Source organism: Pogona vitticeps, chromosome 4 (genome assembly GCF_051106095.1).
Source record: "Pogona vitticeps strain Pit_001003342236 chromosome 4, PviZW2.1, whole genome shotgun sequence".
NCBI classification, from domain to species: Eukaryota; Metazoa; Chordata; class Lepidosauria; order Squamata; family Agamidae; genus Pogona; species Pogona vitticeps.
The window spans coordinates 52109466-52133262 of NC_135786.1; the positions used below are offsets into that span (position 1 = coordinate 52109466).

The following is a 23797-nucleotide window of genomic DNA, read 5'->3' on the forward strand; positions in this document are numbered from 1 at the left end:
AATTATTTTAACCATACATTTATAAATCATACTCATAGACATCAGTTCTGAAGATTGTTATGAGCTACAGCAGAAACGGATGAATTCTGAAAATTCTCCTCCATATTCTCCTTTGAAAACAATACAAAGTATTGACCCAATTTATTCTCTTGTCATTAAATATCTGTAAAATCTCTGGAGAACTGTTTTATATCTGTATCTGACAATTTTTCAACATGACAGCATTTCAGAATGTGATTTCCCACAACTGCTGACACGTAATGGCATTAGTATTTGATAGTAGCTATGTCTGATGCACAGAAGGTCAATTTTGTTGGACTTAGGTAGACAGACAACATTTGTGGTCCCCAACAAAATGCTATCCTCTAGCAGAAGTGAGCTCTCATCTCTGCTCAGAGTATTGTCTAATCTCTCATAAATTCTGAAGTATAGCCTAAAATACAACCCCTTGCTGCCTATTATCATATACTTGCCTTAGGAGTAAGACTGTTGCATTTTTGCATTATACTATAGTTGAAGTGCTTCAGGTATCTCCAAAGTAAAGGACAACACATGGCTCCACAGTTCTTACTGAACTTAAAGCCCGATAAAATCCCAGAGAACCTAAGGTTACCTTGAACAACTCAGGGTATGACCACACTGGCCCTTGTGGTGTCAGCTGGTGCTAAATAGGTTGCCCTGAGGTTGGGGTGATATGCCATTTGACACAATATTCATGTCCAAATGGTATATTGACCTCAAGTTACCTTCCAGACATACCTTTTCCTTGCGCCAAATAATCAACAATATAGGGCTGTACTCCAAAGGAAAAGTGTCAAGGCATGTGAGCTTTCATGGTTCCCCCCTGCTACGGGATATTAATTTGCATTTATGCATGTTTGTGGGTTTCTGTCACAGTGGAGGACATCTTAGACACTGGCATCTTCAAAATTATTCAGGAGATTACTTTAAGGACCTCATGGTTCCTCTTGGTCTGAATGTTGGCCTAAATAGTTCTCTGCTTTATAGCATCCACTATAAATGTGGTTAAGTGTCCTTCTGTCCTCACTCATTCCTACACTTATGCGAGTGTTGCCTTAAAATGCAGTGAAATCAACCAGATATCAAATACCACATGCTAGCCATATTTTATGGGCATTCTTTCAGGTTTACACAGATGGGTTTGAGTGTTTGGTGGATAAGATACATAATAAACTTTTAAAAAATCTGCTGTTCTTCCCCAGCTCCTAGTCCCTTGTATAACTAGATGTCATGGCCAGGGTCATCCCAGAACATGTTAATGCCTGAGGCACAAGACAAATTGTAAATCTTTTATCCCATATACTCAAACTGACCGAACTGGTAGTTGAATCTTATTGTGGATCTAGTAGTGTTTTGTTCTTCATTACACCTGAGGATAAGGGGCCAGATCAGAGGGCACAGCTGGCCCCACACCACACATTTCTGACTGCTCTATGTGCAAAGAGCTAAACTGCTGGGTGAGAACAGATTAAATTGTAATTTAAATTTATATATACAGTTTTACCACAAGAAACTTGACCTCAGAGTAACACAGAATAAAGAAAAATACAGCAAAAACAGTGCAGTAAAAATGAAATGAAATGAAGTAAAACCAGGATATATGGATTTGAAATACCTTGGGTAAGAGAGCTGATGTGAATCATACTGAGCAGGAAATGGCAATTAGGGTTAAATACCCCTTTCCCCTGCCAATCTCTACCTCCATGTGCCCCTTTCTACATACCACTGGGTTACTTTTACACATATTCATAATGTGTAGTCTAGCCAATTATTGCAGAGTACTTCATTCATCTCAAGAGGGCCCTGTGATTCAGGTTCAGAAGTGTTCCAGGCATAATGAATCTCTGATTTCTTTTGCTCATAGAGAGGTTTGCAGGGCAACAACTTTGTCTGAGAGTGTTTTCCTCATAGAAATTGCAAGGAAAAAAAAATCTTATTCTCAGAAAGCAAGCTGTAGGGACCACCTCCAACAGTTAGGTGGGAGCAGGATAGAACATTTATGCAGATATATGTCAAGTTTGTTTCCTATTAGGTGAGCAATCCCTGTCTTATCCTTAAAGAAGGTAAATCTTGAGGAGGAAGCTTGTATAGAATATCCATGGCCACAAGAGAGAGCCAGATAGTTACAGGAAAAAAATTAACTGAAGCTGTGCTGGATCTTGATTGATTCTTAAAAGTGCCATTGCTATTACAGCTGAACTCAGTGGCTGCTGAGACATTTGTATCTGACACTTATAGTGGAATTGCATTAGTGACAATCTGGACATGAAGCTCTTAATTGTATGAATTTCAATTGCACAATGTGAATGACTAATGATTTTTAAAAGCAGGTCCTAACAAAACAATCAGAAATTTTGCACTTCCTTATTTAGTCTTATGGAACACAATCTGCTGGAAGGACTCTTATATAAGCCCCCTTGAATAATTATTGCACAGAATGATTTCTGGATTTTGATCCTCATAATAGAAAATAACTTCAACTCCCCAAACCTGATTGATCATTAGCAATGTTGTGGGTTTTCCTTGTTGCATCTACTGTCTCTTAGGAATGCCACTCACAGGTCTAGCTTTCATAATAATGTCTTATTTTTACCTCCCATCCTCTCCATTAAGGCATTGTGTGTAGGCATCCTTCAATCTTGAGAGACTATGGTAATGCATTAAGGCATTATTCCAAATCCAAACATATGATTAGTTTATAGTGGTACAGATGGTTACACTTCTGGATTTAAAGGGACCGGTTAGCTGTACAGATGGCTCTAGGTTGGTGTATCATGTTTGACAGGCTGCCTCAACTCCATCTCTTATCCTCCTGCCCCTCCATTTCATTAGCAGGCAGGTGGGGCAGGGGAGAATGGAGAAGGATGTGGTGTCAGTCAAGGAAATGGATGTGGCATCACAACTGGGAAGGAAGGTGTGAAGAGATAATATTGACCTCCAGCAGCAGCCCATTCATGATGCCTGGTCCCATCTGGTCTGGGATCGGTGAATAGTTGAAAAGACACCCACTTCTCCTTGCCTCTCCCATGTCTCCTCAAACTTTTTCTGGAGAGGTGGAATATTCTCTGAAGTACATTGCGCATCTTCAAGATGTTGCAGGAAAATGGAGGGAGAGCAGCAAATAATGTTTCCAACCTCTATTCATGGTACAGAGTACCTAAAGCCAATCAAATGTTTTTGTTACACGAGACAGAAAATTCCACCTGCATCACTTGCAGTAAAAATGCAACATGAGGGCAACACAAACATCTAAACAGTCTTCTGTTTGTATGACAAAAATTTGCCAGCCTCACTTTGCCTGTTCGTAGGGCTGGTTCCACATTTTATATATTTTTAATTCAAGGAGGATAATGCAAAGAGCTATGTTCCAGTTATTTATCTTTGTAGTCGGAAAAGAGGGAGGCTAAAACAAGTGCTATCAAGAAACGTCCAGAGCGGTCTGGTAAGCAGAGATGTTGGCAAGTCTGAATCCCAAGTCCAAGTCTAAGTCTTTGGTACCAAGCCCCAAGTCCGAGTTCCTATTTAAAAAAAGCTTTCTCTCCCCCCCCCCAGAAACAAGGGAGGGGTTGGTTTGGTTCTGAGTTGCAAGTTGAATCGGAGTCAATGGGGGGAAAAATGAGTAGTGTCTGAGTTGAGTCATTGGTGTGACGTATGTCCGACTTGACAAGGGAGTCCAATGATTTTAGTCCCCATCCCTGCTGGTTAGCACTAAAGGGTTCTTATCTAGTGCAATTTATTTCACTTCACACTTGAGCAACCTTTCCATGTACACTGGAGACATTCCATCTCCCAGGAGGAGGCTCTGGACAGGTCCATGGATTGCTCCAATTTGTCCCCCTTTTGATTATTGACACTCCTTTCCCTGCCTTTTGTCACCCACTGGCCACAGCGACTTCCCTCTTTTAAATTTTTTCTTTAGGATGTCCAGACAATCAATGGCCTTTGGACATGTGGTCCATGCAAATTTTTGTAGTCCCCAAGGCTTCCCCAGAGTCTTCTCCTTTTAACCTTGACAGACCCCGTAAGGTATTTCACTATCCCCTCCGATTTTTAAAAAGAAGAGCAAGAAAATAGAAGTGCCCATTTCAGGACTTCCAGTTTACACTATTGTTAAAATGTCTGAAAAGGGACTGTTTTACAGTCCAATGCAGCCCACAGTGGGTTCTTGGAACAAATTGTGCCTGCCCACCAGTGACTGGATAGCTCAGTGACCTATGTATCAGACTATGGAGCCAGAGGCTAGAAGTTTGATTTCCCAGTGTGCCTCACAGAAGCCGATATAGCCCTGGGCAAGCTTCGAAGTCCCAGGAAAGAATGGTAAACCACTTCTGAATGCTCCATACTTAGAAAACCATGAAAAGAGTCACCATAAGTCAAGATGGACTAGAGCATGTAATTATTACTATTGAGCCTTCCCACCACTGTCTTCAAGTGCTAGTGTAACAGAGGATACATTAGTATTATTAGTATATGATTTTAATTGTTCTGAGCTGCTATGGGTCCCCTATGAGGAGAAAGGCAGCATATAAGTTAAACAAACAAACAAACAGAGTGAGTGAGTGAGTGAGTGAGTGAGTGAGTGAGTGAGTGAGTGAGTGAGTGAGTGAGTGAGTGAGTGAGTGAGTGAGTGAGTGAGTGAGTGGGACAGACATAGCTGCAGTAGTCTGACTCTCATCCAAAGAGGAAGAGACCTTTATTTTTTGTGTAAAAACCATGAAAAGGTGGGTTTGCTTTGTAAGAAATCCTGCATAGTGCTGATTACAGTTTGTCTGAGTTAGACATCATGACAAACCATGGCCAGACAAATCTGTGTGGAAAAAAGAGAGAGTCTGGCAGCACACAATATGTTCTCAATTTTCCAAACTGTGTTTGGCATTATCATTAATGGGACATCTGGATTGTCTTTGGTTATTGCTCAGCTGTGGATATAGGTATCAGATAATGACTTATAATGATATAGACCTATAAAAAGTTCAGCTGTCTTAAGGAAAGTGCTATTTCTATTGTGGTTTTGTCTTCTATATCCCTTTTATCTTGCTCTTGTCCTACAGAATCAATCTCTTGCCGCATCTAACAAACATAATCCTCTTTAGTTACATCTCCAGAAGTGTTGAAGAAATAACTGAGATCACACACTAGAGATTGCAAATTCAGGTAAGGTATCTATAGTGAGTCCAGATCAGCTTTTCAGAGGGAGACAAAGTATTTTGATAGAAGTATTGTTGGGTAATAAAGAAGGGGAGACAGGAAGGAACCAGAAATATCTTATCCCTCTCCAGTTCAGAGCTATGTCCAGAGAAAAGAGTGGGGGGGGGAGGGGAGAGATTCCTTCATTAGGTGACAAAAGTTTGGCTTTCGAAGACTTATGCAGTTTCCATCTCTAGCTTTTTAAAGCATTTGCTAGTAGAGATGTTGTAGTGGTTTAATTGGAATTTGGATTATTTGAGGAGACTGGAATTCCAAGCAAAACCCAGTACCACAATCATTAACACATAGCAGAATAGGAACCATCAGATGCTGTGACTCATCTTTGATGCTCTGGTTGGGTGAAAATTTGGCCAGTTCAAATTCCAGGGTGGGGTATTACAAATGCTGGGGAAATTTTGCAATAATGACAACTGCTTAGGATTCAAATCAACAGTTTATCCATTTAGCACGTGCACAAAGGCAATATTACTGCAATCTGCATCCCTGACAGATGTATAAATCTTCATATGATTAGATGACATGATGTTCTCAGCCTACTTCATTCTTCAGCACTTTGCTTACAGCTTATTCATACAATCGCAATCTGGATTCCACTGTGTAGGCGATGAACTGGGCATCTCAATAAATTGTGAGCAGCACCAATTCTTATTTCGTACATTGTCACAAATCCTCCTAAAATTATTTGAACTGTAGGAATAAAATGCTTATTGTGACATTCATCAACTATTTGACCAACTTTGTTCCCCAGTGATACAGAGTACAACCTAAAACATAAGAAGTCAGTTTCGTATCTTGGATCAACCCATCTAGTTCTCTATTACTTGTATTGACTTCCCACAGCTCTCCAGCCATTCAAGCAGGAACTTCTCTGGCTTTGTCTGTGCTTTGCCACTGAACTATAGCTCTTTTCAGGTAAGCTGGGGACGCTTGTGTGAACAGCCATAGACAGTAACTCCCAAGGCTTGCTGATTATGGGCTTATCTATACAGGTTCTTTTGTAGAGGGCTGTGTAGGCTAAAGTGATTGGTTCTTATATGTAATATTCAAGCAATTATCTATGTTAACTCTGTACAAGCATATGCGGATAAAAATTAAAACAAAATGAAAACAAAAAACAAAAACACGTTGTAGCGCCTTAAAGACTAGCTGATATATCTCAGTGGGAACTTTTGTGAGTACATCCACTTCTTTCTTATTTATTTATTTATTTATTTATTTATTTATTTATTTATTTATTTAACTTATATGCCGCCCACACTACCCAAAGGTCTCTGGGCGGTTTACATTTAAAATACAATAAAAAGACAAAACAATTAAAATGCAATTAAAATATATACTCTAAAAATTGCCATCATCAGGACCCACAGTTGATGTTATTTCAGTTAAAAGCCTTCTGGAACAGGAAGGTTTTGACATGGCGTCGAAATGCTATCAGCGTCGGCGCCAGACGAATCTCAGTTGGGAGGGCATTCCATAGTCTGGGGGCAGCTGCCAAAAAGGCCCTTTCTCTACAAGCCATCCCTCTTATCTCCTTGACGGGCAGCTCTTTCAAAAGGGCCCCTTGGCTAGATCTTAACTGCTGGGTAGGTTCATATGGAAGGAGGCGGTCCTTCAGGTATCCAGGGCCCAAGACATTTAGGACTTTATATGTCAAAATAAGCACTTTGAATTGGGCAGCAACTGGTAGCCAATGTAATTTAAACAGAATCAGCTTGATATGTTCCCTAGCGGCCCCACCACTCACCAGCCATGCAGCTCAATTCTGGACCACTTGCAGTCGCCGGACCATCTTCAAAGGCAGCCCCACATAGAACGCTCTGCAGTAATCTGTATGAGATGTTACCACTGCATGTGTAACTATCATGAGACTCCGCTTGTCCAGGTAGGGCCATAGCTGGTATAATTTCCGCAGTTGAAGGAAGGTGCTCCTGGCCACTGAGTCCACCTGGGCTTCCAGTGTTAGACTGGAGTCCAGGAGCATCCCCAAGCTGTGGACCCTGTCCCTTAGGGGGAGTGTAACCCCATTCAGGGCAGGGAAATGGCCCTCCAGCCTGTCTGGTGAAGCACCCACTAACAGCACTTCCATCTTGTCTGGATTGAGTTTCAATTTATTAACCCTCATCCAGTCCATTATCAGGTCCAGACACAAGTTCAGCACAGAAACCGCCTCACCTGGATTGGTGGAAAACGAGAGGTAGAGTTGAGTGTCGTTAAGCATATTGCTGACTTCTCAGCCCAAACCTCCTGATGACCTCTCCCAGCAGTTCCATGTAGATATTCCCCGGCCACAAACTGCTCCAACACTTGCCCAAATAAGGGAGGTTCATCACTGGTTGGTAGTTAGCCACCAGCCCTGGGTCCAGGTTAGGCTTTTAAAGGAGTGGTCGAATTACTGCCTCTTTCAAGGCAGTAAGGACCACTCCCTCTCTCAAAGAGGCATTCACGGCCTCCTGGACTCAGGTGTGAACCCCCCTGGCAGATCTTCCAGTTAGCCAAGATGGGCAAGGGTCGAGCAGAGTGGTGGTAGAACGGACAGATCCAAGCACCCCGTCCACACCCTCAGGTCTCAACAATTGAAACTCATCCATTAATACTTGACCTAAACGTAGCACACTGGACACATCCTCTGATTCTGCACTAATGGTGGAATCCAACCCACTGCAAATCTGAGCGATTTCCCCCTCAAAATGAATGGCAAACTCATCACAGCGAGCTGATAAGTAGTCCAGGACCTCCACCAGATTTCCCAGTTGAAGAAGATCCCGGACCACCCGAGACAGCTCTGCTGGATGACATTCTGAGGAAGCAATACAGCTGGAGAAACATTGCTGTTTCACCAGCCACATTGCCACGAAATAGGCCCGATAATGGGCTCTAAGTTGTGTTCGATCGGACTCCCAGTGGGATTTCCTCCACCTGCACTCCATCCATCTCCCCTCTCGCTTCGTTGCCCACAGTTCAGAAATATACGAAGGAGCTGTCTGGACTCTGTATGCAGGGAGAGGGCGCTTAGGCGCAATCGTGTCAACTGCCCGGGTCATCTCCCTACTCCATAGGGTGACCTGAGCTTCGAAGGAGTGCCAACCATATCAGACGGATAATCCCCCAGAGCATTCAGGAAACCATCTGGATCCATTAGTCTCCAAGGGTGGATCATCTTAATAGATCCCCCACCCTTGCAGAGGGGAGAAGAAGTTAATAGACTAAACTTGATCAGGAAGTGTTCTGACCATGACAATGGAGTTACAACCAGCCCCTCCACATCCAAGCAACCATCTTCCAGTCTCACTGAGAAAACCAGGTCCAAGGTATGGCCCTTCTCATCTGTCAGGCCAATGACACATTGATACAGCCCCATGGTTGTCATGGCAGCCATGAAGTCCTGAGCCGCCCCAGTCAAGGCAGCCTTGGCATTAATGTTGAGGTCCCCCAGCACCAACAGCCTGGGAGTCCTCAACACCGGGTCCGAGACTACCTTCATCAGCTCAGGCAGAGAGACTGTTGGTACACAGCAGTGTGGGCAGTACACTAACAGAATCCCTAATTTGTCTCGCAAGCCCAACACACAATACAGCCCCTCAAGACCTCCTCTCAAAGGGGTAGGAAGCCTGGTCAAGGAGATAGAACTCCTATAGACTATAGCAACTCCCCCTCCACAACCCTCCAAGCGACATTGGTGCTGGACCGAGTGCCCAGGCAGACACAGCTGGGAGAGGGAAACACCACCGTCCTCTCCCACCCAGATATCAGTAATGCACACCAGGTCAGCACCCTCATCCAGAATTACATCATGGATGAGAACAGTCTTATTTTGTACTGACCTGGTGTTCATCAGCAGCACTGTGTGGTTTGAGGGTTTGCTGTATGGTCACCTGATACCATCTGGTTGGGGGTAGGACTAGAAGAGGGGATAAATGTAAGATATCTAACCTCTCTTCTCCTATGTGGGCATGTTCTAACCCCACCACCATTCCTTCCTCTACCCAACACCACATCAATGGCTTCCCCCTCCAACGCCCTCCCCCCTTCCCGTTCCCTCAAATCCACTGTGGGTCTCTCTTAATTGATGGCAATTAATAATCGCAATTTAAAAATAAATAAAAAATAAAACCCTTCTCTTCCCCGCCCCAGCCATGTGGCTGATGTTGAGAGGGGGTGAGGCAGCCAGGAGCAGCAGGTCCCAGTCCTGCAAAAACAGGGAGACTGAGCCAGCTCCCTTGGAAAGGAGCCCAACCAGCAGGAGCCCAACCACAGTCCCACTGTCTCTCACACAGTGAGCTGTGGCCAGCAGATAGTCTTTGGCTCCTCCTGAGTGCAGGAACGTTGGTCCGGTAGGGTCCCAAGAGCAGCTCTGGCTTAAAAGCCCTCTCTCCCCCTGAGCCAGCATACTTTCCAGAACCTGCATTCTCCTTGTTTCATCATTAGAACTACTGAGAGCTATAACAGTTGTTTATCACTAGAGATGTTCCAAGAGCTTTTGCTCAGGCACCACAAGCAATTATACACACATCTGTGGCATCAGATGAAAATACTTCACTGAATGTTGGCCCAGCAATGCATCTACTCTACATTATGTCATGTCGTCGTTCCTGATTAACACACACCATGTGCTCTGATACATGTAACATTTGCCCTTGCAGAGATCAGAACTCAGAAAGTTACTTTTAAAAAGCACTTACCATATTTTTCGCTCCATAAGACGCACCTGACAATAAGACACACCTAATTAAAATAAATAAATAAAAAATAAATAAAATTCCGCCCCAACCAGCTCATCATCTGGAAGCGCTCCCTGCCCTGGAAGGGGGGGAGAAGGGCAGCATGGTGGCGATGGTGGTGGTCGGAAGCCAGTATTCACTCCATAAGATGTACACAATCCCCCCCCTTTTTGAGGGGGAAGGTTTAAAAGACTCTAGAGATTGGTTATGGTTACAGTTACAGTTTATAAAAAGTAATTCTTTACTTTCTGTTTCTAGAAAGTAACTATAACAGTTATTATTAAAAAGAAGACTGTTTCCCCACCACCTCCATAGCATAGAATTAGGCATCCTTCAGTCTCGAGAGACTATGGTAAGGTGCTCTGAATAGAGGACTTGGAACAGCATCTAGTGTGGCTGAGAAGACCAATTTGAGAGTGACCATCCCTTCCACAATGAAGATTGTAAATACAATCTGTCCCATGTCCAGCTTCCTAATTTTGTTGGTTTCAGGACTGCCTCTTTGCGTTGGCCTGCTGGACATTCAAAATGTGGAAGGCCATTGATGCACTGCCTGCCTCCAGGCTGAACACTCAGATGTCAAGGTTTCCCATCTGTTGAGGTCCATTCCTAAGGCCTTCAGACCGCACTTGCAGATATCCCTGTATCACAGCTGTGGTCTCCCTCCAGGGTGATTTCCTTTTACTAATTCTCCATACAGGAGATCTTTTGGAATCCAACCATCAGCCATTCTCACAACATCCCCAAGCCAACATAGATGTCGCTGTTTCAGTAATATATACATGCTAAAATTCCAGCTCGTTCTAGGACTACTGTCATCCTGCCAGCTGATACCAAAAACGCATCAGAGACAACGCATATGGAAAGTGTTCAGCTTCCTCTCCTGCTGTGCACAAAGGGTCCAGGACTCGCTGCAGTACAGGAGTATGATCAGGACACAGGCACTAAGGTGGTACCTCGACTTACGAACTTAATCCAATTTGGAAAGACGTTCGTACATCGAAAAGTTCATAAGTCGAAGTACCATTTCCCATTGAAATGCATGGGAATGGAATTAATCTGTTCCAGCATTTCAAAAGCCAAAAAGGCAGAGGGAAAGGGCTGGAAATTCCAATTTCCTGCCCTTTCTCCCTGCCTTTTTGGCTTCGGAGGTCTCAAATGGCTTCTTCCGATGTCAGGGGGAAAGCCCTTTGAGAGCTCTGAAGGTGCCGATCGTGGTGGTGGGGACCCACAGGGAGGTCTCCCAGGGCTTGCCCGCCACCATGGGAGACCTCCCTGGGGGTCCCTGCCACCGCAATCAGTGCCTTCGGATCTCTCAAACAGCTTCCTCCAATGTCGGGCGGAAAGCCCTTTGAAAGCTCCGAAGGCAAAAAGGCAGAAAGAAAGAGCTGGAAATTCAAATTTCCCACCCTTTCTCCCTGCCTTTTTGCCTTTGGGGCTCTCAAAGGGCTTTCTCCCCAACATCGGAGGAAGCTCTTTGAGAGCTCCAAAGCCAAAAAGGCAGATAGAAAGTGCAGGAAATTCGAATTTCCAGCCCTTTCTCCCTGCCTTTTTGCAAGGAGCCATTTACGAACGGCTCCGTTCGCAAAAAAATGGCATTGACTTGCGAACGGAGCCTCGACTTCGTTCGTAGGTCGAGCTCCATTTGCAAGTCGATGCCAATTTTTGCTAACAGAGCCATACGTAAATCGAAAAGTTTGTATCTAGGAACATTCATAAGTTGAGGGTTGACTGTATAGATATGGATCTTGGTATGTGCCATCAGCTTCCTTTTAAGCCATACTCTCTTTGTGAGTCTACAGAACATGGTAGCTGCTTTGCTAATGCGTTTATCCAGCTTGACATCTAGGGAGAGAGTGTCCAAGATCATTGAGCCAAGGTACACAAAGTCATGAACAACCTCTAATTCATGTGAGGAGATGGTAATACAGGGAGGTGAGTCAACGCCCTGGCCCATGACTTCAGGGTGATTGTTAATCCAAAGTCCTGGCAGGCCTTGCTAAAACGATTCATGAGTTGTAGGAGGTCTTCAGCAGAATGGGCAAGAATAGCTGCATCATTTGTGAAGAGGACGTCCCGCATGCATTTCAGCTGGACGTTGGTCTTCGCTCTCAGTCTAGAGAGATTAAAGAGCTTTCCATCTGATCTAGTCCGGAGATAGACACCTTTTGTTGCAGTTCCAAAGGTGTGCTTCAGCATGACAACTAAAAAGCAGTTAACACTGGAATGCTACAAGCATTTGGTCTGTAGTACAAAACATGCTCTACTCTGGTCTCCTTGTGGTTTCAACACCATCAACCAAAGCATAAGCAGCAGCACAAGGCATATCACTTGTACTATGTGACAAACTCCTTCACCTGTACAACTAGAAAGGTAAGTAAAAAGTTCCATATATCACAATAGGACTCATAATATCTTTTGTTATATTACAGTTCTGGTGTAATATAACTTAAATAATGATTTAATTGCAAGTAACTTATTATTTGTAACTTGTTACTTCGAATAAATAATCTTTGGCTTTCTAGAACTGAAATCACACACAAGAAAACGAGTTATTCCACTAACTTGCTGAGACTCTTTCTGCTAAATGAATGGAATGTTAATTGAATTTTTAGATTACAATAGTTAATCTCACAGGCAAATTTATGAGACACCCACCTTAGCAAGACTGGGGTTACTAATCCAGTCTATTTGTCCCAAATGAAAACATAAAGTGGGGAAGCGGCTGGTCTTTCTTGTTACCTCTAATAGATGAATGTCCCATAAATTGGAATGAGCTGGCTCTTTCTTAAGATTTAGTTTGGGGAGACTGGATTTTTATTTTCCTAGGGTTTATTCCTTTCTTTTTCTCTCTTTATGTGCATCTCCGCAGTTTGAACTGCAGTCCTCCAGTTCCCTTTCCAACCTATTCAAGAGCTTTTTCAGACATTTCACAGTTTTCAATTCATGCCTCCTTCTTTTTCTCCCTCCCTCTTTCCTTTTTAAAGGGGCACTGAAATTTATACAATATTTAAGTAGCATAGCGGAGTCCTGGAAGATATTATTAATGTAAAAGGGACAGGCTGGAAATGCACTTGAACCTGGTTACAATTAGAGGGTGATTTTTCTAAAGGTCAATGAATTCAGATAATATCCACAGGGGGGAAAAGAAATTTAATACCTTTTTAGTGAATTAATTAATTATAATATTATATCGGCTTGGGGTTCTTTTCCAGAGTGATTAAGGGAGCGATCTGTCTTCGGAGAGGCTGGGGGAGTCAGCAAGTGAGCGAGAGACTGACAGAGTGAGGGAGAAAGGGGGAGAGAGACACTTTAATGCAAGAATAATGGAGCCTTTTCTTTCTTTTAAAAACTTGCTGTATTTCAAGGCCACACGCTCCCTGCCTTCCTGGCCCTGCTTCTTTCTGCTCTTTGGGTAGGCATTTCCATTATGCTTACACCAAAGCCCATAGAAAGCAGAGGCCATTATTCCTTTAGGATTTGGGTCAAAAACTGGATGTGCAGGAAATGGAAGAGCATGCGTACGGAAGTGGCAGACAAAAGCTTAAGGTAAAGGGAAGTTTCTGCATAGACACTCTAGCCTTGTTGACCAATATAACTCCTAAATGTTTAAAGTTGATTCAGTTCATCTGAAGTTGATTAATTTAACATTTTAGTTGATTAATAATATCCTTTTAAACTGACTTTATACATTTGAATATATCTGCATATTGTCAAAACCACAATACAGCCATTTTTGTGGTATGACTTGAAATTTAGTAAACAAGATACTGATTAATGTTAATAATTATCTTTAAGATTTATTTCTTATTCATTTCACAACAAAACTAAAATTTACCCCAAAACATACATGTATGTACTTTATTCTCATTCTAATGATTAACATTTGCTCTCACCAGTTACTGGCTAAGGCTACAACCCTACTTTCTTTAACAAAGTGGGAGTAACTTTGAGTAAACATGCATAGGATAAGATTGAACAACTTTGGTTCGTTAAACTAGGAATCTACCCAATTCATGATGGCATCTTAAACACACTTACTAAGAAATATATTGAATTCTATAGGGAGTGGTCGACCAGACCAGATGGGCGGGATATCAATCAATCAATCAATCAATCAATCAATCAATCAAATAAATAAATAAATATTATATAGGAACTCAAAGACTATATATTATTGAACTTCTGAGTAAATATGTTTGGTTTTATTGTAAGGTGCAGGCCTGCTAGCTACCTGTGCATCTTCCTTCTTGCAAAGGAAACAAACAGGTTAGTTTCTCTAACCTGTATGTATGTTTTGCCTGGAATGTACAACTTTTATTGCAACAGATATTTAATATACAATATCTATTTTTTTTACTTTATTTTATTTTATTTTATTGTGTTGCATTTTTTTACCCTCACTGCTGTTAAGTGTATGTTTTACTTTGTTTACACAGTTTCCTGTATTGCTTTTGCTTATAAAAATAGTTTGTTGTATTTGCAATAACAATTAATATACACAGGCTGAAATCCTATTGCTTAGTGAAGTAAACTGCACTGGAGTAGATCTACTGAATCACTGGGAACTTGGTAAGTTACCTCCCCTGTAAATGTCATTGATTCAAATGGGCTTACTTCAACTGCAATTTATTAATTTATAATTAGAGTATTTGAATCAATGAAACCTATGGAGCTGGTGACATATTAAATACCTATTGCTTCAATAGAACTACTTTAGTGTAGTTTACCATGCTAAGTAAAAGGATTTTGGCCACAATTAGTAAGCACAAAGAAGCTCTTGTATCTTTATGCGGACTGATAAGCTGAGGCCAGCATTTCTTGAAACAAGAAGGGTGAGGCACAGAGAGAGGACTGCTGCATCCTTTTTGTATACAGAAATGGAGCAAGATGGTGCAGAAGGCCTGTGGCTAGGAAATTCCAAGTTCCCCATTATTTCATCACAGGATTGCCAGCTGATTGGAAGGAGTGCAGCAGAGCCTGTGAGGCCAATGAAGCCAGCAAGCTAAGCCTTTCAATTCCATCCACATTTCTACCACTTATTTGCTGGTACTTATTTTGCTAAGCCAAAGGATTTGTGGTTGTCTGCTTAACCAGCACCCATTTTCTTGCTTTTCCCACGTCTTGTTTACTTTCAACACCAGACCCCTGTCTGATCATATTGTTCCAGGGAAAGGAATGGATGCTGAGATTGGACTCTGATGGGAGACCCTTGAAAAGGAGCAGATTTATGTCACTCAAGATCCTCTTCTTTAAAACAAGAGCCAGAGGTACTTTTACAGAAAAAAAACTCAGATTTGCAGAAAACACATAAAGCATTTATTATTATTTTATTATCTCTAGCATGCAACTACTCTAAGCACCCTCACTAGCCTAGCAAAATGCTTAAGACCCAAGTGCCACACTCTATGATGTTCCCTGGCATTAGTTTATCCTCTGCCCAAGTCAGGGCTGAAATTTACACTCTCAGCTAATCCACCCAGCCAGTGAAATTAATTATACCCTCGTACATTAAAAATTAACATAACCTTTCTGGATATATATGCTTATAAGCACAGAAGCATGCTAGATTCCCTGAGCTACTGTAATTGGAGTTGCTTTTTTTCATCCTAAAACCATCCCCCTTGTCCTCCGCCTCCCCAAATGTGGACATTTGAACTCATTAATCAGAGATCCTCAGAAGCTAGTAAAGTTTAAGAGCCTGTAATTGCATTCTATCCTGAAACAGTCTGTGGGGGTGAAATGGAGGTGTGTCCTATTTCTAATGAATATTCAAATATGCACATAGACGGAGGGAGGTTCTGAGATTTAATCAGATGCCTTGCTTGGAAACCGCCTTCTGGGGCGGCTTACACAGTTTCTTTCTTTCTTTCTTTCTTTCTTTCTTTCTTTCTTTCACCGCATAGGTGCAAGCACTGGGTTTCTTATGAGTTTGAATGAATATCACGTACCCTATTTCTCTCCTGTTCACCAAAGCTTGTACTGTATTTGCTATCTTGGAGGGGCACCACACACAGAAGAATACTTGGCAAATGTGTTGTTTGCTGCTTCCTGGTTGTTTGTTCTTCACAGCCTGTGTTATCTTTGGTATGGGAATATTCAAAAGAAACTCCTGGCTTGGTCTGTGTACTACATGAGTTAAGGATAGTGTCTCCTAGCAACTAGGTTGTTGAATTCTTTCTCCACTGTGTTCTCACGTTGGAGTTATTTATGCTCATATATTAAGAGTCATTTTTTCAGGTATAGTTTTTGTGTGTACAATCTCAAAAGAACGAAGTGTGTTTGTGCCCTTTTAAGAATCCACAGGTATGGCAAAGTGGATCAGGTGGGGGAGGTACAAGGTCTACTTTGCTCACCCCTGAATATTCACCAGCTCATATCCATTTGCTTCTAAAAGGCCACAACATTATAGTAAAGGTGCGCGGCAGGGATCAGAGGTGGTAGGTATCACTGAAGACAGTTTGTTATATACAAGAAATTTAGGCATAGATTAATAAGATATCCCCCCTTAGGTCTGCCCAGAAATAGAAGCTCTGTAAAACATCTCTTCAGTCCCCTCCCCCCCAATATTCTGAACCCACCCTCTTTTTTCTTTTAAAATTATCTCTAACTCTGTTCCTTACATTTCCATTCCCTCCGATCCCTTTTCTTTTATTCTGTTCCACTATCTGGTTTCCTTCACGTCTATGTTTTTGTTCTATTTCATAATGGTTGCACTACACTGTGGCTAGAGGTTTGCAGTCATTCCTTCACATTCCCTGTCTGTGCCTTGTAAGAAATAAAGAATGAGTTTCAGAATTACCCTAGGTTTTATGCTCAGAAATAAGTCCAAATGAGTTCTGGAATAGTTAGTGTAATGATTCACACAGAATGACTAAACTATGATCCTAGAATAAGAAAACAGCAATCTATAGTCTAAAGTAAGTTTTAGTGTAGAAGCAGATGTATGGAAATGGCAGAAGTTGTGTTGAGAACCTTTATATAACTTAGGGTATGGCTACATTAGCAGCAGAGAGCAAGCTAGTGTGGGGTGCTTGGGAACAATTGGGCTTGATTAGAACCTTCTAGCCAAGCCTGGCCATTCACATACAAAAATGGTTCCTGTTGGCCTCAAAGGTCTAGTCAAGAAACTGCCTGCAGCTGAAGCAACTGCTGTAGATTCAACTGTGGGCCATTTCTTGACCATCCCTTTAAGGCAAGGTAAAGAGCCTCGTGGTGCAGTGGTTAAACTGCTGTACTGCAGCCAAAACTGTGCTCATGACCTGGGGTTCAATCCCAGGTAGCCGGCTCTAGGTTGACTCAGCTTTCTATCCTTCTGAGGTTGGTAAAATGAGTACCCAGCTCACTGGGGGGGGGGGGGAGAGAGAAATGTGTAGCCTGCATAATTAACTTGTAAACCGCCCAGAGAGTGCTTGAAGCACTATGGGGCGGTATATAAGCAGCACACTTTGCTTTTTTTTGCTTTGCTTTGCTTTAAAGAAAATATTTTATATATATATCTTATATAGCACATCAACAATAGTCTACATATAGCCCCCCCCCAAATATTTCTTATTAAGCCACTTCATGATATTGGCAAACTGCATTAGGAAGGCTTGCTGGGGATTAGTTGCAGTGATCACACACTCTGGAACTTATCCAAACCCACAGCAATCCTACTTGCACCAGAAAAGGAGAAGCCCCTTGACTGAGGCCAGAAAGATGTGAGTAGGAACTCACTGGAGGATGGACTGGTACACTCAACAAAGATGTAATCTGATCACCATCTTTAAAACCTCACCAGCCTGTCCCTGCAGTGGTCCAAAGAGCGGCCTAAACAATCTGTGTAGTGGCAACCTCCTATATGGATCTGCCCTAAATTTGAGATCCTCAACAATGGTCCTGTGGCATTTCGTCCTACCTTTGTGAGAGGACAGGTTGTTGGTTACATGAGGTAATATCTTTCTTTCTCTTTAGCAGTGCAGATTATAGAACTCTCTCCCAAGAGAAGGTAAGCTGACTCCATCTTTGTTGAGTTTTTGATGGGTGGTTAAAACTTACTTGTTTTGAGGAGCATTTGGCCTGTAAGAGTGTTAGGATAAAGCAAGTATTTCAAGAATGTTTGGACCTGCTTTTAAACAAGGCTTGTCATGTGTGTTTTTTTAAATGTTTAATTCTGTTTTTAATCGTATTAATGTATTCTAAATTGCTTTGGGTACTCTGCTGGACCAAAATGAGATAAACAAATGTACAAATAAATAGGTATCATGTTATGTTAAATTCTGCCCTGGTTCTACACTTGTACTGATTAAAATGGATGAGGAACCTTAATAAGAATCCATTAAGACTCCACACTTTTACTGTACTTCAATGCTGTGCCCAGTGAGTACAGTTGGGGTGGGGTGGGGGATAAAAGGTATAACAAGGCAGCTGATCTGAATGAATTTGAATATGCATCCTTAAGCTCTGCTGAGCTCAACACTGGTTTAAGCCATGTATTCCATGAACTCATGAAGTTTCCAGCTCATAAATATTTGACCTACAGTCCCTAAGCATATCAGTAGCTGAGCTGAAGAGGCCTCATGCCCAGTGAGCAAGCCTTTTCAGTTTATTCTTCTGCCCTGGAGCTTTCTCAAAGCCATTCCAGGTCATTCTGCTGCATGAAGTACACCACTTCCTCCCAGTTTAAGCTATACAGTTCCTAAAGCCAGGCAAGTAATTTTGGGCCATAAGGCAGAAGACCCCATAAGAACCTCTTGCTTCCCTTGAAAATAATACCAGAACCAAAATGACATATTATATGATACTTTTGCCTGGGAAAACCAGACAGAGGACAGAAAACTGATGGCACAAATAATACTTTGTTACACAGCAAAATGTAGATCCATAAGTGTGCTCCTGTAACTTTTAAAATGGGAAAAGGCATTTAAAATGGGTAAGAGATTTTTAAAACTCTTTTAAAAAATCCATGAAGTTATATTTTTCTCTGAGGATTGGTGGGGGGGGGGAGCATCGAAAATAATGATGTCAAAATCATTTCATATGTGAGGGAGAGGCAGAAAAATCTCAGCTGTCCTGAGCAAAATGTGCCACTTGAAGTGAGCATAACAGACAGAGAAAATGTGAAGACAGATTCCTTTGAGGTGGCTTGTGTCAATCTTATGACATTTAAGGACAACCTTGATCACTTGAGCTTCATCCACAAAACTTTGTGCAAAGGATGCATGATAGGACACTCACGATCCACCAACAATGTACTGTCTGCCCCTTTCCCTGTTGGGTGAGGCAGGCCTCTACTTGTGTCTCCTCCACTGAGTTCATTTCTTCCCATTACAAAACAAAACCCACCATCTTTCCTTAGGCAAGCCCTTTCTTCCTCACTCCCCCCCCACCCGCCGCCTCTCCCTCCCCCTGCCTGTACACGGCTATGCCAAAGAGAGCCTGTTCATTCCCATTGTGCTATCTTTGGGTCCTAAATTAAAATTTATGACATCTTGAAATGAGCAGTGAGGGTAATTTTGCTTCTGAGTGAAGATGCTAATGAGTCTCCTTAATGGCGTGAATAAGGAGTTGACGGGTCGTGTGTCACTTTGCGCAGCCCGCGCCGGTGGTGTAATGGCCACAGTAAGTGTCTGTAATTATACCCTGTCTCGCTGTATTTTGGCAGCCGTTGTGGGAGAACAGGCGGCTCAGTCACATACACGGGAGGAGGGGGAAAAGAGGGAACAGATCCTTCGTACTACTTTCTGCATCTCGGGCCAGCTCTTGCTCCTTCCTACCCCCATTAAGCAGTAGGTTTCCTGGCCCTGGCCCACAGAATGAGTCAGCCTTGGAAAGTCTCCCCTGACTTCTTTTCCAGTTTGTCTCCTGGCTATGCAAAAGATGGGATTTCTGTGAACTTGCCATCATGTTGGATGGCCACCCCTTTCTTCTACTCTACACTTCAGAATAATAGCCAATGTCATCGTAACAAAGCCCAGACATCACTGAGAAGTCCAGAGTGTGGAGAGGAGATATGATAAGAAAAGCCTGAAATGTAGCAAATGAAAATCTACACTGATTACTATGTACATGGCTTTTAAAAATGCCTGTTTTTTGCTTTCTAATCATGCTGTTACAATTATCACAAGAGAAATAGAGAGTTCTAGATAACAAGTGCTACCATGGCTTGTGAAAAATGCCATTATTTGTACTGTGTTCCAAAATAAGCCCATAAAGAACTGTCCTCTCCACCATATCCATAATAATGGGACTTTATTTAGTCTGACCTATCTAGAAAAGGGTCGCCATAAGTCAGAACACTATTATTATTATTATTATTATTATTATTATTATTATTATTATTATTATTATTATTATTATTATTATTAGCTAGCACCTAAACCTATGCTTCTCCCTTCAGAGATTTTCCTTATGGTACTGCTTCTCACTGGCAGGGCAATTCTTTTCTGCTAAAACAAATCAGGTGGGATAATAGTCTCCCAAGAGAGGATGCAGCTCTCCCTTCGGGTTTTATGCTTCTGGTATATTTGAAAGGTGTTTATTGTTGTAGTCATTGGTCCATCCTGGCTATGCTTTGATTTTTTTTAAAATGCCTTTTCTGGAGCTATGCAAAAGGCCTTGTTGTATTTTTTTTTAAAAAAAAAAATTAAAGCCACAAAATGTTGATTAAGTGAACAGATGGAATATACTGTAGGTCAATAAGGAAAGATGGAGCCTTGCTGCTGGAAGATGAAAATGGGGTCTGGGGGTTGTAGTCCAAACAAATCCTAATTCCAGGCTCTGTTTCTTTTGCATCTCTCTTTGCTTCAAACTTGTCATGGAGCAAAATGAAATGTACACGTTGAGGAGCAGATTCCATATGCATGTTGGAGGCAAGCTTGTAGTACCCCACTGCATTGTTAAAAATTACTGGAGATGAATTGTCATTTGATATTCTGAAAAAAGGTACAAACCTATATAATGAAAAGTGTTGGCAGTAGGGTGATGTAAACAGCTGCTTGTTTTTCCTTTGCAGTGCTATGGTATAACAAATGGAACAGCACAGCTGTTGTAGACCCAAGTACTAAGCCCTCTATCACATGTGATCACCTGAGACTATACCTTGGTCTACACTACAAAGTTAAAGTGATTTAACTGCCATGACTTCATCCTATGGAATGCTAGGATTGGTAAGGTACCTGGAATCCTTTACTATAAAGTTGTAGTGCACTATTCTGGACTAAAACTCTCTTTTAATTCTCTCACCAAACTAGAAATCCCAGGTTTCCATAAGGATGGAGCCATGACAGTCCAAGTGGTTCTCAAAACATTATATAACTGTGTGGCATAGATATACTCTTAGATCACATCCAGAAGAAATTTCCACTATGTAACCAGTATGCTTCATTCACAGAATTTTGTTAAGGCATGATGGTGATATTGCGGTAGTGCTCGGACTCTCTGAGCAGCAGAGACCATAACATCATTCCCACACAATTTTGTGGTTTCCTGTTCCCTTTGATCTTAAATGCGATCTTCCCAGTAGCTGGGATAGAAATAGATTTTCTCAGGAATAATCTATCGTTGCAAGCTATTCTTGTTGTCAAACAAAGTACGTGAAGTTAGCTTGGTCTTGAATGAACTGTTTGGAGCCATTACCTTTACAAAAGACCAGTCTCCTAGTTGTTGATATTGAGTGATCTGGATTCCTATATTTTGGACCGTGCTGTGGAGGGATTGGTTATGGTGAAGGTCATAAGTAGCATCTTTCAGATTTACCACTACACCACTGGGTGGTGGTCTAGACAGGAAGGTAATGACACAACTTGAATCACTGGTCCATTTTCCACCCTACTTTCTTTCTTGTTTCTTTCCATGAAAAATAAATTAAGGAGGAAAAGATAGAATTGCTGCACAATGGTAACAATAGGAGCCTTTGGTCAGCAAACTCTTTTTCTATGATAAGGAATGCCGACAGTGCATAAATGAAAAGTGGAATTACAATTGGCTGTCCACACTCCAGGGATCTATAGCATTTTGGGTCTGTATCTTGTATTTCAGCCACACCATCAGACTGTTATCCAAGTCCATCTCTTTTGCCCATCTCACTGGTTATCACACACTAGTTACTGTTTAACACACACAATCTTCCCCTGACATTATGTAATAATGCTCAGTATATTTCAGTACCAGCTTTGTTGTGATGGGTTTTCTCTTTTTTAAAGTTATCCAAGAATTACTTTTGCAAAAAGAAAGAGAGAGTAATTTTTTTAAAAAAAGAAGACCTAAGAACAGTTCTGTCTGTTAAGCTAGCAAGGAATGGAAATTGAAGTCAAAGTACTACTACTAACTGGTGGTCATTTAGCAATTACAATTCATAGAGAAGGCAGAAGTGCTCATTTTCAGCTTAGGTAAAAAGGAACTTCAAAGGGATGATACTGACAGGTGTCCAATAGTGGAACATCCATTCCCTTTTATGATTCTGCCTAACATACAAAATGTGTGGGCTGGGCTTCTGTTCTGGCATAGCAAGACAGAGATTTGACTTTATGAAGCTGTACATAGCATAATAATAATTGCACACCATTAAATCAGTTCCAGTTTATGGTCACTCTTTCCAGGATTTTTTACCATCTCCTTTCTTTGGAACTACATAGCTTACCCAAGCCTACACAGGCTGGCTCTTTCTCTCAGAAGGTGTGGTGAGGAATTGAACTCCCAACCTTTCACTCTGTGGACAGATATCTAGACAGATATCTAGATAGCTGTCTAGAGTGGTCCGGTGGGCCAGATAGGCGGGGTATAAATAAATAAATAAATAAATAAATAAATAAATAAATAAATAAATAAATAAATAAATCACTGTGATACCCAGCCAGCTGTGTGTCGTATACAATTTCAAACAGAGGATAATCACAAATACACTTCTGTGGTAGGACACCTTCTTCCCCAATATCTGATTTTGTTAGATTCTTCTAAGATTTCCAATGGGTGTTTCCGGCTGATGGGGGGGGGGGGGAGAGGAGGAATTCCTGTGCCTTCTAGCAGCTTCTTCTGGGCTCTAACAAAAGTGGGGGAGTTGATACACACCCAAACTTGCCCTTAGTCATCAACAGTTAGCAGGAACTTTTCTTTAAAACGACCAGTCTATGCTGCTGCTTTGTCTTCCTTTCTGTTTCCTGCTCGTTTACCAAACATATCTGCTGTAAGGTAAGGTAAACCAGTACTGCACACCTTTCCCTATTTGTGGCTACAGAGGTGAAGATTTCCCTTCAGAGTCCCAAACAGATTGAAGAAAGTTTAAACACCCACATTTCTTCCTTAGGACAGGAATAGCTTGAACCATTTGTGCGATTGTCCACCACTGATGCATTTTCCAAACATTTCTTTAAGAAATGTTCTTTGAAAGACCTCTTCTTTCTGTGTACATTTGCCAAGAATTTGAGATCTTCATGTGAGACTCTGTTGTGTGTCCCATCACCATGAGAAGCTTGGTTGGTGAGTACACAAAACTGAAGCTTGATTGTGGAACTCCTTGCCAATGGAAGTCAGGCTGTGTGCAATAATATTATTCCATCTGGTTTCAAAACTGTTTAAACAGGATATTGTTTAGGGAAGAGCAACTAGGGCTTTGCACCAGAGTGATGACATCTGGAGGGCACCAAAATCTAGAGATGAATCTATTTATGAATGTTTCCTTTTTTTTTTTTTTTTTTGGCCTTCTGAATGCATAACTTTTTCTTTCTTCTCCTTTTTCTTGGGAGAGGGCTGTGCATCAAGGTGGTATGAGTAGGAGATCCCGCCAGTTTCCTAGTTTTAAATCAAATTACTTAAATCTAAATAATGGTTTTAAATCTAAATACTGTTTTGATGTTTTACCTGGGGGGGGC

General features: G+C 41.7%; 2 long non-coding RNA genes across 2 annotated transcripts in view; one reads left to right on the forward strand and one right to left on the reverse strand.

Moving 5' to 3' along the window:
• LOC144589123 (uncharacterized) overlaps positions 1-23797 on the reverse strand; it is a 70110-nt gene that overhangs the window by 21848 nt on the left and 24465 nt on the right. The gene's annotated exons all lie outside the window — the stretch shown is intronic.
• On the forward strand, positions 12755-18436 carry LOC140706588 (uncharacterized). Its single transcript, XR_012086312.2, has 3 exons — positions 12755-13496; positions 15118-15217; positions 17904-18436. It is a non-coding gene; the product is annotated as an uncharacterized LOC140706588 (long non-coding RNA).